The sequence below is a fragment of the Pinus tabuliformis genome, chromosome 4_1, assembly GCF_031772625.1.
Source record: "Pinus tabuliformis cultivar Carrire ecotype Pingquan chromosome 4_1, CPIR1, whole genome shotgun sequence".
NCBI lineage: Eukaryota > Viridiplantae > Streptophyta > Pinopsida > Pinales > Pinaceae > Pinus > Pinus tabuliformis.
In genome coordinates this window covers 344,009,147-344,023,303 of record NC_142303.1, presented here as the reverse complement: position 1 = coordinate 344,023,303, position 14,157 = coordinate 344,009,147, and positions in this window count along the sequence as shown.

Below are 14,157 nucleotides of genomic sequence, written 5' to 3'. Positions count from 1 at the left end.
CATGTTTCATCTACATGTCTTGCTTTCTTTTCGCTCGATTGACCAACTGTCATCTTCGGCATGTTGACTACTATGTCATGCTTGCGAAATTTTTCTAGTGATGTTGAAGGTCTATGTTTGAGTTGTATTCACTATGTAAACACCTATCGCACTCACACACGATGTTGTAAGAGCTGTCGTGCAAGTGTCATCACAGTCGTCCGAAGGTCTATACAAAGTGTCAGATGTGTCACTTTCACCATTAGACAGTCTCACAGTGAATCGCACTCAGCATATGTTGTCTTGTTGGTTTGAGATTTCTTGTCGTTGAGTCAAGTTGAGTGTGTGTTCACAAGGTCATGTATTCATGAGTTCATTGGATCACACACTTAGCCATTTTTCAAAAAGTTTGTCAAACGAACTGCCCTCCATCAACCGGAACTCCACTGAGCTTCACTACACAATCTCATTCCTTAGTGATCATGTACTGCTGCCCAGAATTGCACAGAGCTTGAGGTTGCGGCCCAGGCATTCTTCCCTACGAAATCATGGAATCAACCCAACTAACTGTCACCCAGAATAGCACAGAAGTTGCTTAGCAAGCCATGTCAATCTGTGCTTCCCGTAAGAAAATCTATCAAGTCTCTGGCTAGTCAACCAGAGAGTTTGACCAGGTAGTGATCCTAGGCTTCACTCCTCCAAAAAAATGTGTAGGAGCCGCCAGCATGTCTATCGCCGTTAACTGAAGAAATTGCAAAAACATGAAGTACAGGCACCCAGTTCTTGTCATTGCATTGTCCCTGGAATTTGTGCAGTTCTATCATCTCGTGCCCCTATGAGCTAACCTGCTGCTCCTCCTGAAAACTGCGCAGTTTTCTTGGGTTGTCCTCCAACTGCTCGACACCTTGCCGAGCCCAAAAACTATGTAGACATGACCTGCACGCCAACATCCTAGTCTATGTAGTTTTGGCCAAGAAGCTCCCACAGCCTGCTGCCAACCTCCTTGGAGAATCTATACAGTTTTCACTGTCAGTTTTCTCCCTTGAAAATTTGTGTAGCTCTGCCCTCCAGCCAAGCCAGATCTCGCAAATGCTCACTGTTGTTTCGAACTTCTCATCTAATCCTCCCAGTGGACTCTACAAAATTCTCCTTGACAGTGCCTTGGAGCCTGAATCTCAGCCTGAAATGTTCTATGTGCAGTTTCAGAGTCTTGTCCTCTCTCCTGTCACCTGCACTCAAAAACGAAATATGATGGATCATGGTAGACTAAGATATTTCTCAATTTTATGTCATATTTTCATGAGTGATCACAAATACAAGTACATGGATGATACATGGTGCGATGATGAACGGGATGAACAAGGAGCTCATGCTAGGAGACTTGTTTGCAAACGGATGGACACATAAAACATGCCAAGTAGAAGCGAATGAGATACATGTCAGTGCAACATTAAGTGAACAACAAGACCATTGAAGACTCCACACACCTCGCCATGTAGAGGTGAAGCCATTATATACCAAGATCACACCCATCACGCAACAGCATCGCGGCTCGACATGGACAACACCATCAACATGAACTTACCAACATTGTCTTGTCAAGTCTTGTTATGAGTCATCTTAGCCACATCACTACTATGGGCCATATTGTTGTAATCAATGTAATGTAATGTGGAAGTCCAAGAGACCCACATGTAAATTTGAAGAGTCATGTAAGCCAAACAGGCATGAGGGAAGTCGAAAAGTCATAAGGGTTAGTTTCACCCTTGGCTATATACCCCTCATTTGTACATGCAAAATGATTTTTCACCTTACCTCCTCCCACATAGCCTTGAGAGTCTCTAGTCTTTTCTTTGGGGAGCGAGAAGTGGCTGCAACACCCCACTATCGGGGCTAGTGATGTAATGGTGTACATATGTGCTTTGGAACTTTTGATTAATTCAGAAGCCTGTTAATAGGCCAACACATTTTCACACATGTATTGTATTCATTTGTAAGAATATTTTTTCAATGCTTGTTATGAATATTTCTTTAACCTGTATTAAGACAATTGAACTATTTTGGTTGTTCTAGTACATATGCTATTAGAAATGTATTGTATCAATTTTCAACATTGTATCACCCATGTAGACTATTCCTCCAGACACTCGATAGATTCATTTTCATAAAATAGTTATAATGACCATCAGACTCATGTGGACTATTCTGTTAGGTGTTTTACGTGCTATCCATTCACCTTGTGTATTCTAACTTCCTCTTTATTGTGGACTACTCCGCTGGAAGTTGCACATGTCCTTCTATGTTGTGTGTCTCTGAAAGAGTTGGGACTATTCCCTTTCAACTTGAGACTAAATCTCACCCTCTCCCTCTGCAGTGAAAGAAACTTGACACAAGCAACAATAAGCACGCGATCCTTATTGTTCGAAGACAAAGAAAACCACTCTCATGTGCTGAAAATCAAGAGTTAAGGAAAATATTTAAGATAATGGCAATCGGGCCATCATACTGGATGGGAATCCTACACCAAATGGTGTGAGGTCTAGTTGCAACTTCATACGGGGGAGCTCCCCTGAATGTTTGCGGGTCTAGCACTGTCAATAGTATACATGTTATAAATTTCAAGTTTCATTTCATTATAATTTAGGAGATATGAGCTATGGAAGTTAGGGTTAGTGGCTAATTCTGAAATTAGTCTCAAATGATTCATCCTTTTATTTTCACTACAATGTCCTTTCTAGGAAGATTCAAATAGTGAAATTTTGTGGAGACAAAAGAGACATATCATAATAATATGGTAAAAATATATATATATATATATATATATATATATATATATATATATATATATATATATATATATATATATATTGGCTTGATGGGGCTTGACCCATGTTCGAAGTTGATTAGCCAAAAAAATCCGTACACTACTAGCCCTTTCCAAAATAGCTCGCGGAGCACAAACTGAGGTCTCACCCGAAGCAGTAAGGGGGGATGTTAGAACCAAGTTTCTACACCCTTGAGATATCTGAGCTGTCGATTTAGTCCAACTGTGAATGGCTTTGTGCAGGTCACTTCGTGCACTTCCCTGACCTGCGAGGCCTTCGCGATCTGTTATAATCGCCTTCGTGTAGCCCTAACCAAGGGCTGAGGTGTTTTCGCACTGCTAAGGTAGCGATCTGCATTATTTCCCAAAGTTACACCATAGATCTTAATTATCTTCTTATACATATTAGTTAACTTCGAGTAAAGAGATATTTTATCTTATATTCACTTAATCAACACAATCATATAAGTTCGCATGCCAAATAAATAGTGAAATTGCAAACTATACCCAATACATTCAATGCACAAAACATGAAAAAGATACACAAAAATATTATGAAACTTCTCTTTATTACTTCTCCAATTGTTATAGACTTGACTCACCCTGCACACTCAGTTGCAGGGGTTCGCGCACTCAGTTGCGAACTACTAGGCCTCTGCACACTTAGTTGCAGAGCCTTCTCCTACTTTACGACCCAAAGACTTGACTCTACACTTAGATCTTCTGTTATGCTTCTATTCCATCATCATTTCTTCAGTTATTTACAACTTAGAGCCTCACTCTATTTATACAATCCCATTGTCTGCGGACCATGGGTAGATCTCTAAAGCTGACATTACATTACAAAAATGAGGGAGGACAACCCTATGACTCATTCACAAGGTGGCACTTTGCGCCCATAAGGCGTGGAGTCTTTACATCAGATTTAGTCAAAATCTGGGCTTTAACCCCCAAAACTTCCCTTGGGGGATCTCGTGCCCAACAAGCCCCCAACACAAACATCATGACTCGCCCTTGAGTCACTCTGCCGGTGTGAAGATCTTTACGTGGAGACCTCCCAACTCTGCCCGGACCGCTCCAAGGTCAACAACACACTGAGCTGCTTCCTGCTATACCTCTTGGATGTGTTGTTCAGAGACCGTGGTACCTGAACTTCTTCCCTGCATCTGCTCTTGTGTCCCTCGCATTTGTGTGAGCTAGGCTTTGAACGAGGTTGTAATGACGAAGGCCTCATCGATCCATGGTTGGATGCACCCCTTCAAAACCACTTTCTTATGTCGCGCCGCGGCTACCTGCTCTTTGAGCACTTTTTCCTGTTGCATCTGCGCGAGCCTCTACATAAGTGCCACCGTCTGCTCTGTCCCTTTTATGTCATCATACTTTTGCTGCAACTCATGCACCTCTGTTTCTAAGAATTGTATGTTCAAGTCCTCCTGCACAGTGGTGAGGACCTGAAACAACTCTTCAAATAATTTGGTGCAATCCTTCACTGCACTGCAGATCTCCTCTATTCTGATTATAATGGTGTTGGCACATCGTTCCATCACCTCTGGTGGAGCCTTCAACTACAGCTCAACTATCTGAAGGTTTAGCTCAAACTAAACCTTACCCATCTCTTCCTTCACCTCACGCACCCATGTTGCTAGCCTCTAGATGCGTGCCTCTACTGGTGCCTCTATTGGGATGGCCAATTCAAGGACCATCTCGCAAGCTTCTTCAACCACCTGCACAATCTGCCAGTTTTGTGCCACTACCTCGTCACGCTGCAAGCTCAGTTGTTCCATGTTAATTCTTTGTTTGCTAATCACCTGGAGAGCGCGGCCCTCCCTAGCTCGTAGTTCTGTAGTCACTTTGTCTTGCAAAGAATAAAGCGTCTCTCGAGGGAGCGCATCCATGTTGATCCCAACTCCCTTTAGTGCACTGACCGTAGGCCTATCGGTCTCATTTTCTATAACTAGTGCCCCCTCTGGTAGCACTATAGTGTTGGTCATGCGGGCGCACAACATTTTCTCAGTTGCGGTCGTGCCTACTGCGAGGTTAGTCGATAGAGTACTAACTTGAGGAGTGCACACCTACAACTCCTGTATTTGTGTCTAGAGGACCCCCAAAACCACCTGATTTTCCTCCACGAACTACTGGAGGGCCTCCATGGTGACGTCACACACCGTCTCCCCTATATCATGTAGACCCCCCTCAGTAAGGGTGATCGGGTCGAAAGAAGTCTTGGAGGCTTTGAAATTCATTCATTGCCCCACCTGCTCTCTCGGGCACTGCCGCTTCAGCTAAGTGGATGTTGTCTATGGATTGGTGCAACCTTCCTTTGTTTCGAGCTCCTATTTAGGCGAGGGTGACTTCTAGTCCTCGTGCTCCTTCTCTGATGCATGTTGTTGTTCTGTTGCTGCCTTTGCAGCATCCTGCGCCTCCTACGCCTTCGCTGCTGCTTCATTTCTTCTCTTCTCTCCCAACTGTGCCATCCGCTGTTTTGCCTCCCCCTTCTTCCTTTGTGTAGCATACTTCTCTAATTCCAACGTGGAGCTAGCTGGAGTGTGCCACTCCGGCAGCGACAACTCCATCAGGATGAAGATAACATCATCCATGGCTAGGTAAGGGAGCTCATTCCATTTCTTTGTGGGGTCCTTGCGCACCTTGATATATACGTGATGGAAGTCCACCTTGAACTCCATGAAGCCTTGTAGACTATTATAGATAGTGGCCAATAACAACAGCTTGCAATTAATCTCCATTCTGATGTTCATCTCCATGAACACCCAGAATATCTTACTGTCTTAGATCCTTTGTGCATCTTTGGTTTCCCATAGTGAAGTGTACTTTGCTGCCTTCAGAAGATCCTTCGCAGTCATGGGGAACAGGCTATCCTTAGGCAATTCCCAAGCCACTAGCACTATGGACAGCAGGAGCCATGCATAGTGCAAAGTCTTCCCCTATTCCTGTGCCTCACAACAATTTTCCTTGAACTCCTTGCACAAGTACTCTAACTAGTTAAAGTGGACCCCCTCTGTGCATTGCACGACAAGTGCTACCACTGGCGCATGCACCTCATCTGTAGAAATTCTCACTGTAGATCACCTGATAATGCAATATGCTAAAGCAAAATACTTGATCTACTTTTACAAACAAACTTGTGGAAGCTTAATCAATTTTGAGCATGATCAAATAGAACACATATAACAGATGAAGAAGAAATCAATCACATATGAATACAGAAGAATACTCTAGGGAAAGCCTTAGCTAAAAACCCCGATATCTGTATTATCATACAAGTGGAAATATCTTAGGATTACACAAAACCTTAGCTCTCAATCTATCCAGCTCTTAGTACAATCCCTCATTTCTGCTCATAGACAGAATAGACAACACATATGCCTTCCTTTAGTCCTCCAAGCCTCCTATTTCCTTGTGCAGTTTCTCCTGGGTCCTCAAGCTACCACCTGTGTGTAATAATCCCTCACACACTGCTCTGATCTCTGAAATAGTTGCACAATCCTGAAGGAGTTGATTCCTTCTGGATGCAAGAGATATCCTCAATGGAATATTCCTGGAACTGATAATAGACTCTCCCTTCCTTTAATCTCAATTGGGTCTTTCTCTAAACTGACATGCATGAGTTATTTATGAGAGAATATTTAGTTATCTGGAGAACACTAGTTGCATGCATGCATGCATTAACTGACTGAACTCACAATTAGTTCCTCCAACTGTTTGGAACTAATTTAACTGGACTTAAATCATTTAACTAAGCTAACTAATTACAACTCAAATACAACTCATCCTTATCTCCTTAATTAAGGGATAGCTTCCTCAATCAAAGGGATAATTGTTGCATGTCTTCACATAGACTTCATGTTTAATTTTCTCCAACTAATTAACTCAAGATGAATTAACTGATCATTTTTCAAATAACTGTTGAGACCAAATTCGAATTTTAATTCTCAATTTTAATTCAGGGACTAATTAAAATTAAAATCTATCCCAAAATGCTATTTATAGCACTTATATTTTTAGCAATTCTATTTTTTTGCTATTTCCAATAGAGTTGGAGTATATCCTGAAATGTTATTTTTAGCAATGATATTTTTAGCATTTCTTGTTGCCATTTTCAGCACTCCCTCTCAACAAGAAAGGAATTCAACTCGAACCCGATCCTAAACCTTTGGAATGTTTTGCCTGCAACACTTCTCTTAAGTGTTGTTGCTCCAACAACTCTAGGAACACAAAAAATATCCATCCTGAATCAGAATGATGCCTCTGTCATCAAAGTCTCTGACTGCTATTGCCTCTGTCGACTAAAAACTGTGCACCTTTGTGCTCTTCAGTATCTAACTGCTCTAGTCTTTGACACTTTGATCTTTGACTGCATCAATCACATTGATTCCTCTTGCTGCATCTGTGGTGTTGCTGGTCTTGTCTCCTAGCACTGCATCCACACTGGAACTCCTCTCATCATGTTGCATCGTGCTGACCACTACTGCACTGCAACTCAGATACTAAGAAGTAAGTAACTGATCTCCCAATTTACCTCCCCGTTGGGTTAGAAACACCCTGTGATGTTGAAGCTCTCTCTGCTGCTGACAAGTGCTCCCTATCTTACCTCTACTCTACTGCAAGAAATCCCTACATCTTGCACCATTGCACACCTCTCTGTGCCATCCTGCACCGGTGCAACACTCCTGTGCCTCTCACATTACTGCAGCATGCTAGCTATGTGTTGTCTTGGAACTCTTGCACTGTAGCTCTTTCTTCTGCTCCATCCACATCCGTCTCTACCCACTCATCTAGTCCTACTACTCCTTATCAGGGCTCCCATAGCAAGGTCTAATCAAAGAGGCTGGTTACCTCAAGGATCCTGCCCCTATTTTAGCCTTCTTAGGACTATCACTTCACATCGCCCCACCTCACACCTGGAGGTATGGCTGCATGTGATCCCTCTGCCCACTTGGCTTGAAATTTCCCCCTACTGGAGGTCTCTGCATGAGTGAATGCCTCCACTCGATCTCCTCTTGGCATCTCCAATTGTGGCTCCTCCACAATTGTCTGAGACTTCTTCTGGGGCTACATGTTGAGAGGTAATTTATTCTCTCTCTCTCAACCACCAAGTCTCTAACCTTTGCCTTGTTCCTCAAGGCTTTGCATGCATCTTGAACCTCAAGAGCATACAGGTTCTTCGCTAGCACACCAATCTGTTTCATCTTTCCCGTGCTGATGTGTCTAAGGAAAACCTTTTCGTTACTGAAGACTACATCATAGCCTTTGTCCTCCAACCTCGCGATCGATACCAAGTTCATATTCAGTCCTGGCACATACTTCACATCTATCAAGGTGATGCGATCTCCATGCTCCCTCTGAAAAGAAATAATTCCCACTCTTGAAACACTATACCTTTCATCATTACCCATCTCTATGCACATCTGGAGGTATTTCTCCTCCAAGTTACTGAACAAACTCTTATTGACGGTCATGTGGAATGAGGCTCCACTGTGAAGAGACGAACCAAAACCCATCATCGATGCAACCATGCATGCGATGAGGGTAAAATCCAATTCGAACTGAGAGGCCAGTGCCTCACCTTCAGATCCTTTCAAGGATCCCTTCTTGGATTTCTTCAATGGACAATTAGTTCCATAATGGCCCACCTCATGACAATTAAAGCATCACACTTTAGGTTTGTCAATCCTCTTCCCACCATGAGAAGAAATCAATTTGGGATGAGAATCCTTCTCCTTCCCTTTCCTTGCCTTATTGGATAAGGCTAGATTGTCTTCATCCTCCTTGGATGAAGAACCGTCTCTGGTGCTTCTCCTGATCTCCTCTTGCATCAGATCTGACCACAGTTGTTCCCAATCTGGCAGTTTCTCTCTTCCATTCACTGAGTCTTGGTAGCTATGCTAGCTCTTAGGAAGACCGAGGAGAGTAAGACTCACCAGATCATCATTGGTTGTCCTGATTCCTACACTTCCAAGCTCATCCCTGCAGGTGGTGAGCTTGTTCAGATATGTAGAGATCGTGTCACCCTTTTCACACTTGATTTTGCGAAGCTTGTCTTTCAGCATCAGCTTCCTCTAATTTTTGTTGTTCTGATATAGATCCTTCAATGTCTTCCACATTGAAAACGGTGTCTCCTTCTCATGGAGACTCGAGACAATATTGTCTCAAACTCCCTATAGAAGAATCCTCCTCGCTCTAGCCACAATTTCTTCCATTCTGCCAATTCTTGGGCATTAGCTGCTGCTAGCTTGGGGACTTCTTGATCAATAAAGTCTTTCAAACCATTTTCCTCTAATACCTCTTCCATGCGATCCTTCCAAGCTATATAATTCATGCTGCCATCTAGGGCATACTCGAGTCTCAAACCATTGAACGCCATTTGTGAACTTTGAGATGTGATAAGAATTTGATTTCTGTAATCAAGAACTTCAAAATTCAAACTTCTCCCTTCTTTGTATAATGTTCTCTGCTTTGATCACCTTTTCTTCGATACCATGTAGAAACTCTCATTGTAGATCACCTGATAATGCAATATACTAAAGCAAAATACTTGATATACTTCTGCAAAAAAACTTGCGGAAGCTTAATCGATTTTGAGCAAGATAAAATAGAACACATATAACATATGAAGAAGAAATCAATCACACATGAACACAAAATAATACTCTAGGGAAAGCCTCAGCTAAAAACCTCGCTATCAGTATTATCATACAAGTGGAAATATCTCAGGATTACACAAAGCTTTACCTATCAATCTATCTAGCTCTTAGTACAATCCCTCACTGTTGCTCATAGACATAATAGACAACACATATGCCTTCCTCCAGCCCTCCAAGCCTCCTATTTCCTTGTGCAGTTTCTCATGGGTCCTCAAGCTGCCACCTGTGTGTAATAATCCCTCACACACTACTTTTACCTCTGAAATAACTGCGTAATCCTGAAGGAGTTGATTCCTTCTACATGCAAGAGATATCCTCAATGGAATATTCCTGCAACTCATAGTACATTGTCCCTTCCTTTAATCTCAACTAGGTCTTTCTCTGAACTGACATGCATGAGTTATTTATGAGAGAATGCTTAGTTATCTGGAGAACACTAGTTACATGCATGCATGAATTAACTAACTAAACTCACAATTAGTTCCTCCGACTGTTTGGAACTAATTTAACTGGACTTAACTCAGTTAACTGAGCTAACTAATTACAACTCATCCTTATCACAATTAAGGGATAACTTCCTCAATCAAATGGATAATTGTTGCATGTCTCCACATAGACTTCATGTTTGATTTTCTCCAACTAATTAACTCAATATGAATTAATTAATCATTTTTCAAACATCTTTTGAGACTAGATTCGAATTTTGATTCTCAATTTTAATTCAAGGACTAATTAAATTTGAAATCTATCCTGAAATGTTATTTATAACATTTCTATTTTTTGGTATTTCCAATAGAGTTGGAGTATATCCTGAAATTTTATTTATAGCAATGTTATTTTTAGCATTTCTTGTTGCCATTTTCAACATCATCCGCGCAACACTTCCACATAAGCTTGCCAGCCAGTATCTCGGTCACAACTCTGACTGCATTATCATTGATACTAGAGATCACGTACCCCCTCTTCTTCTTCTCCTACTTGAATTTTTTCTTCATGGCCTCTGCGATGGCTAAATCGATGCTCTTACCCTCTGAAATATCCGTTGGGTCCTCCCCCTTGCAAGGGAGTCAGGTAATTCTATGAATTACGTGGTCCGTGATGGGGATGGGATCTTCTAACCACAATCACCCATCCTGCACCAGGCAGAGCAAAAACCTGATGAAAAATATAGTTACTGGGGCGTGATGGTAATGCGACACCCAGAGTAGGGTTAACAACACTACTTCCTATACTCCGCGCAACCACTTGTGCGTCTCCAACTCTAGGAATCCCACTGCAGTGTTTTTCTTTGGCCACATGAGCTGTGCAGTTGCCGAGTGTGGGAATTTCGAGTGGTCTGTGAGATCCCAGTATTCAAACTTTAGACCCAGCACCTATCCCAAGTGCGCTCCCTCAAAAACGATATCATCAGGTAGCAGTGAAGTCTGTAGAGAGCTCTTGCTCTCATCTAGGTCCTTAGGCACCTTTGCTTTCCCCTTCTGTAGAGGAACATATGCGAGAAGTCGGCTTAGAGGGTCCACACCCTCGGTTTCCACCTCCATGTCTTCATCTTCCTCCTCTTCTATCACGATGTCGTCAAGGTATTCCTCTTCCTCATCAATTTCCAGATTAACCGCTTTCCCCTTTTCTTCCATGGTCAGTTTAGTTCACAGCGGGTTTCTAGGGGACACAGGCACTAGAACCATGGGATGCTTATCTTTCTTGGGTCTCAACATGCGCAGTTATTTAGGGATTTCCACAACTATCCTGACATCCTCAGGGGAATCTCTTACTATCATGGCCTGCACGGCCTATTCAGTGGTCATCTCTTCGATATCCCTGGCTTCTTGAGATGCTGCCATCTTATTGTTCCACGAATCTCTCAACTGCTCAAGTAGGTGCTCAAACAATGCCTTCAAATCCAACAGGTCAAACAAGTTTGCATTCAGAAATTTCTAGGTGCACGAGAGCTAAATTCTCAAATGGCCAAGTGTTGTTTACTGGGTAGCCCTTTGCAATTTTTAATTCCTTTTTAATTTCATTTCGACTGTTCCCCCCAAATCCGGTCCATTAATGTTCCCTTGGCGGTAGATTTTCCCAAATATAGCCTATAAAGTCTTCCTTAAATGCTTTTTGCCCACTCCATTTGATCTCAAACCAAGCATTACATCATGAATAGTGCTTACAACGGTCACTTTCTAGCCAACCTGTGTGGCAGCGTAGCTACCCTTGCGCTGTCGCGGACCTTGTGATACTTCACTCCTGCACACAGTCTTGTCATCACGCAGCTCTCTGGCAGAGTAGTTTATAGTCCCGCGCATCCTTTTAGCTGCCTGAGGTGCTAAGACTATGCTTCCCACAGCTGGTCAGGTAACTGGGCCACCTGTATACAGCTTCAACCAAATACCATTTAGTTTTCCAGGGAAGAGTTCGCCATTTAGTTTTCCCAATTGCACCGTGCCACCATTTGTGATTTCATTAATAACATAGGGTCCCATCCAATGCATTAAACTGATAAAATATCGGAGGTAGTCCCCAAGTTTGTCAATGTAATCATGCTCATCCTGTTCTATCACCATGGTTTTTTAATCAAGAAAGTCCCTCTTTATTTCTTCCTCAAGATTTTGGACTTCTGCTCTCTCCAAGGCGCTTTTCTACTTCAACTGAGCTCTTCATTCATGATTTCTTGGAGCTTAAGACCAGTGTGCTGGATCTCTTCATCAGGTCCCAAGCGTTCTTCTTTGAGCTCTTCCAACTGTGCGATCCCTTCTTCCAAGGTTTTTCAATCCATCATATCCATGGGCGCTGCTATGCACGAACTAGGCATGATATACTCCATTGGCATTACAGTGTTCACTCCATACACCAGCTTAGAAGGTGTTTGTCCCATCAGCTTCTCACACGTTTTCCTATAAGCCCATAAAACCATTGGTATGTGCAGGTCCCAATCATTTCGTTGTGCACTACATACGTTGTTCAACACTTTGCACACTTTGTTAAATGCTTCCACATCGATAACCTTTTGCATGATTGTTCTCTCCACACTCTGTCATTGCAACTCGAGGAGCCTTTTACAAATTTTCCCCTCCAACACATTCGTATTGACTGTATTTCCCAACACGAAGTTCATGTGCATCCGTGCAGGTTGTTTGCCACTTGCCTGTACCAACCTGTACAGATGCGCATGCAAACCATCCCGCACATTGTATTTATTGACCAATCACACCCTAGGCTTTCCAAACTATGTGTGCATCATCCTCCTACATGTGCGCCAGTCTTCAAAGCTTCCTTTGTGCGTATCCCACCACCTTGAAGGCGTAGTGCGTAGTACCCAATTCAAGGCCTAGAAACATTGTTTTTCTGGCACCTCCCTTTCAAATCCATCCAAGAAGGCATCTACCTCACTTAACCCATCATAAGTAGGCAGATCTCTCACTTCTGTCGATACGCAGTGTAGTGATCTTAACATCATATTGCAATTAGGTGTGGTTACCTCGTGTAACTGGTTGTACCATCACTTTATCTCCTTATTCAAATCCGTCGTACAGGAGCTTTCATGATCCCATGAGATCCATCCGTCCGTGGTGGGATTTACCCTATCTTGCTCGCACACAGTTATCTTGTAGATGCAATCCAAATTGTTGTCACTTTCATAGTCGCACACCGGTTCTTTATAGTGCGATCCCTCAGTAGGGTCCAAGGGTATAATGATGCATAGAGACTTCTTCTCAAAAATCATCTTGTGCTTCTTCAGATTAATCACCCCATTCATGTTAGTGGCCCAATCACTTCCTAAGAGCATGAGTTAAGGATTGTTGCCATCAACAATCTCTATCACCTCAAATTCTTCTAGCCCACTTGCTCCCTCAATATCCTCGGTCATTCCCTGCAATCGCCCCAGGGGTATTATATTTTGTTGGTTTGCCATTCGCAACTGAATAGGAGACCACTGCAGTGTATGCCTCCCATGCACTCCCATGTCTACTTCGGCAAGAAGTTCACGTCCGATCCTAAGTCCAAAATCACTTGGTCCATCTCATATTCTCCAATCTACGCAGTTAGCCTCATTTCTCTCCCCGTCCTCGTCTTATGCTTTCCAATCTTTCGAACTATGCGCGGTTCTCCTGGTGCAGTGCCAACACATCTGTTAATGAGTTCCTGCAATCCTTTTACAACCTTACTATTGCGTAGGAGATTCATGCATGTTTCTAGGAACATCATAAGCATAGATGGGCCCATCTCTGACTCTGTTCTATCTTTTCTTCCTAAAGTGGAGGCATCAGTGAAGCTCTTCTTAGCTTCCATAAAGGTTTCTCGAGTGCGCTCCAAATCAAACTTTTCTTCTTTTGTCGGAGCTTTGCGAACCCAAGTACTATCTTTTGGTTGTTTTCCCTTATCATCTCCCATTGTGATCCCACTTCGGAGCACAATGTTCACATTAGGGTCTTCCTTGCGTGCCTCAGACCTCATCATCTACATGTTCTGAGTCGGGGGAGGTGGTAGCGCTCCCTTGTCGCATATCCTATCTATCAGCGTAGGACAATCCTCTATCTCATGATCAAACAGGTACAATATAGACGTGATGGATTCCTTGGGTTCATACAATCATGGGCATAATGTCCTGGCCATCCACAATTGTAGCATATCAGTTGGCCAAGGCCTCTTCCAGGTCCTCCTCCACCTCGGCCCTATCCGCGCCACTAAAATCTTGCT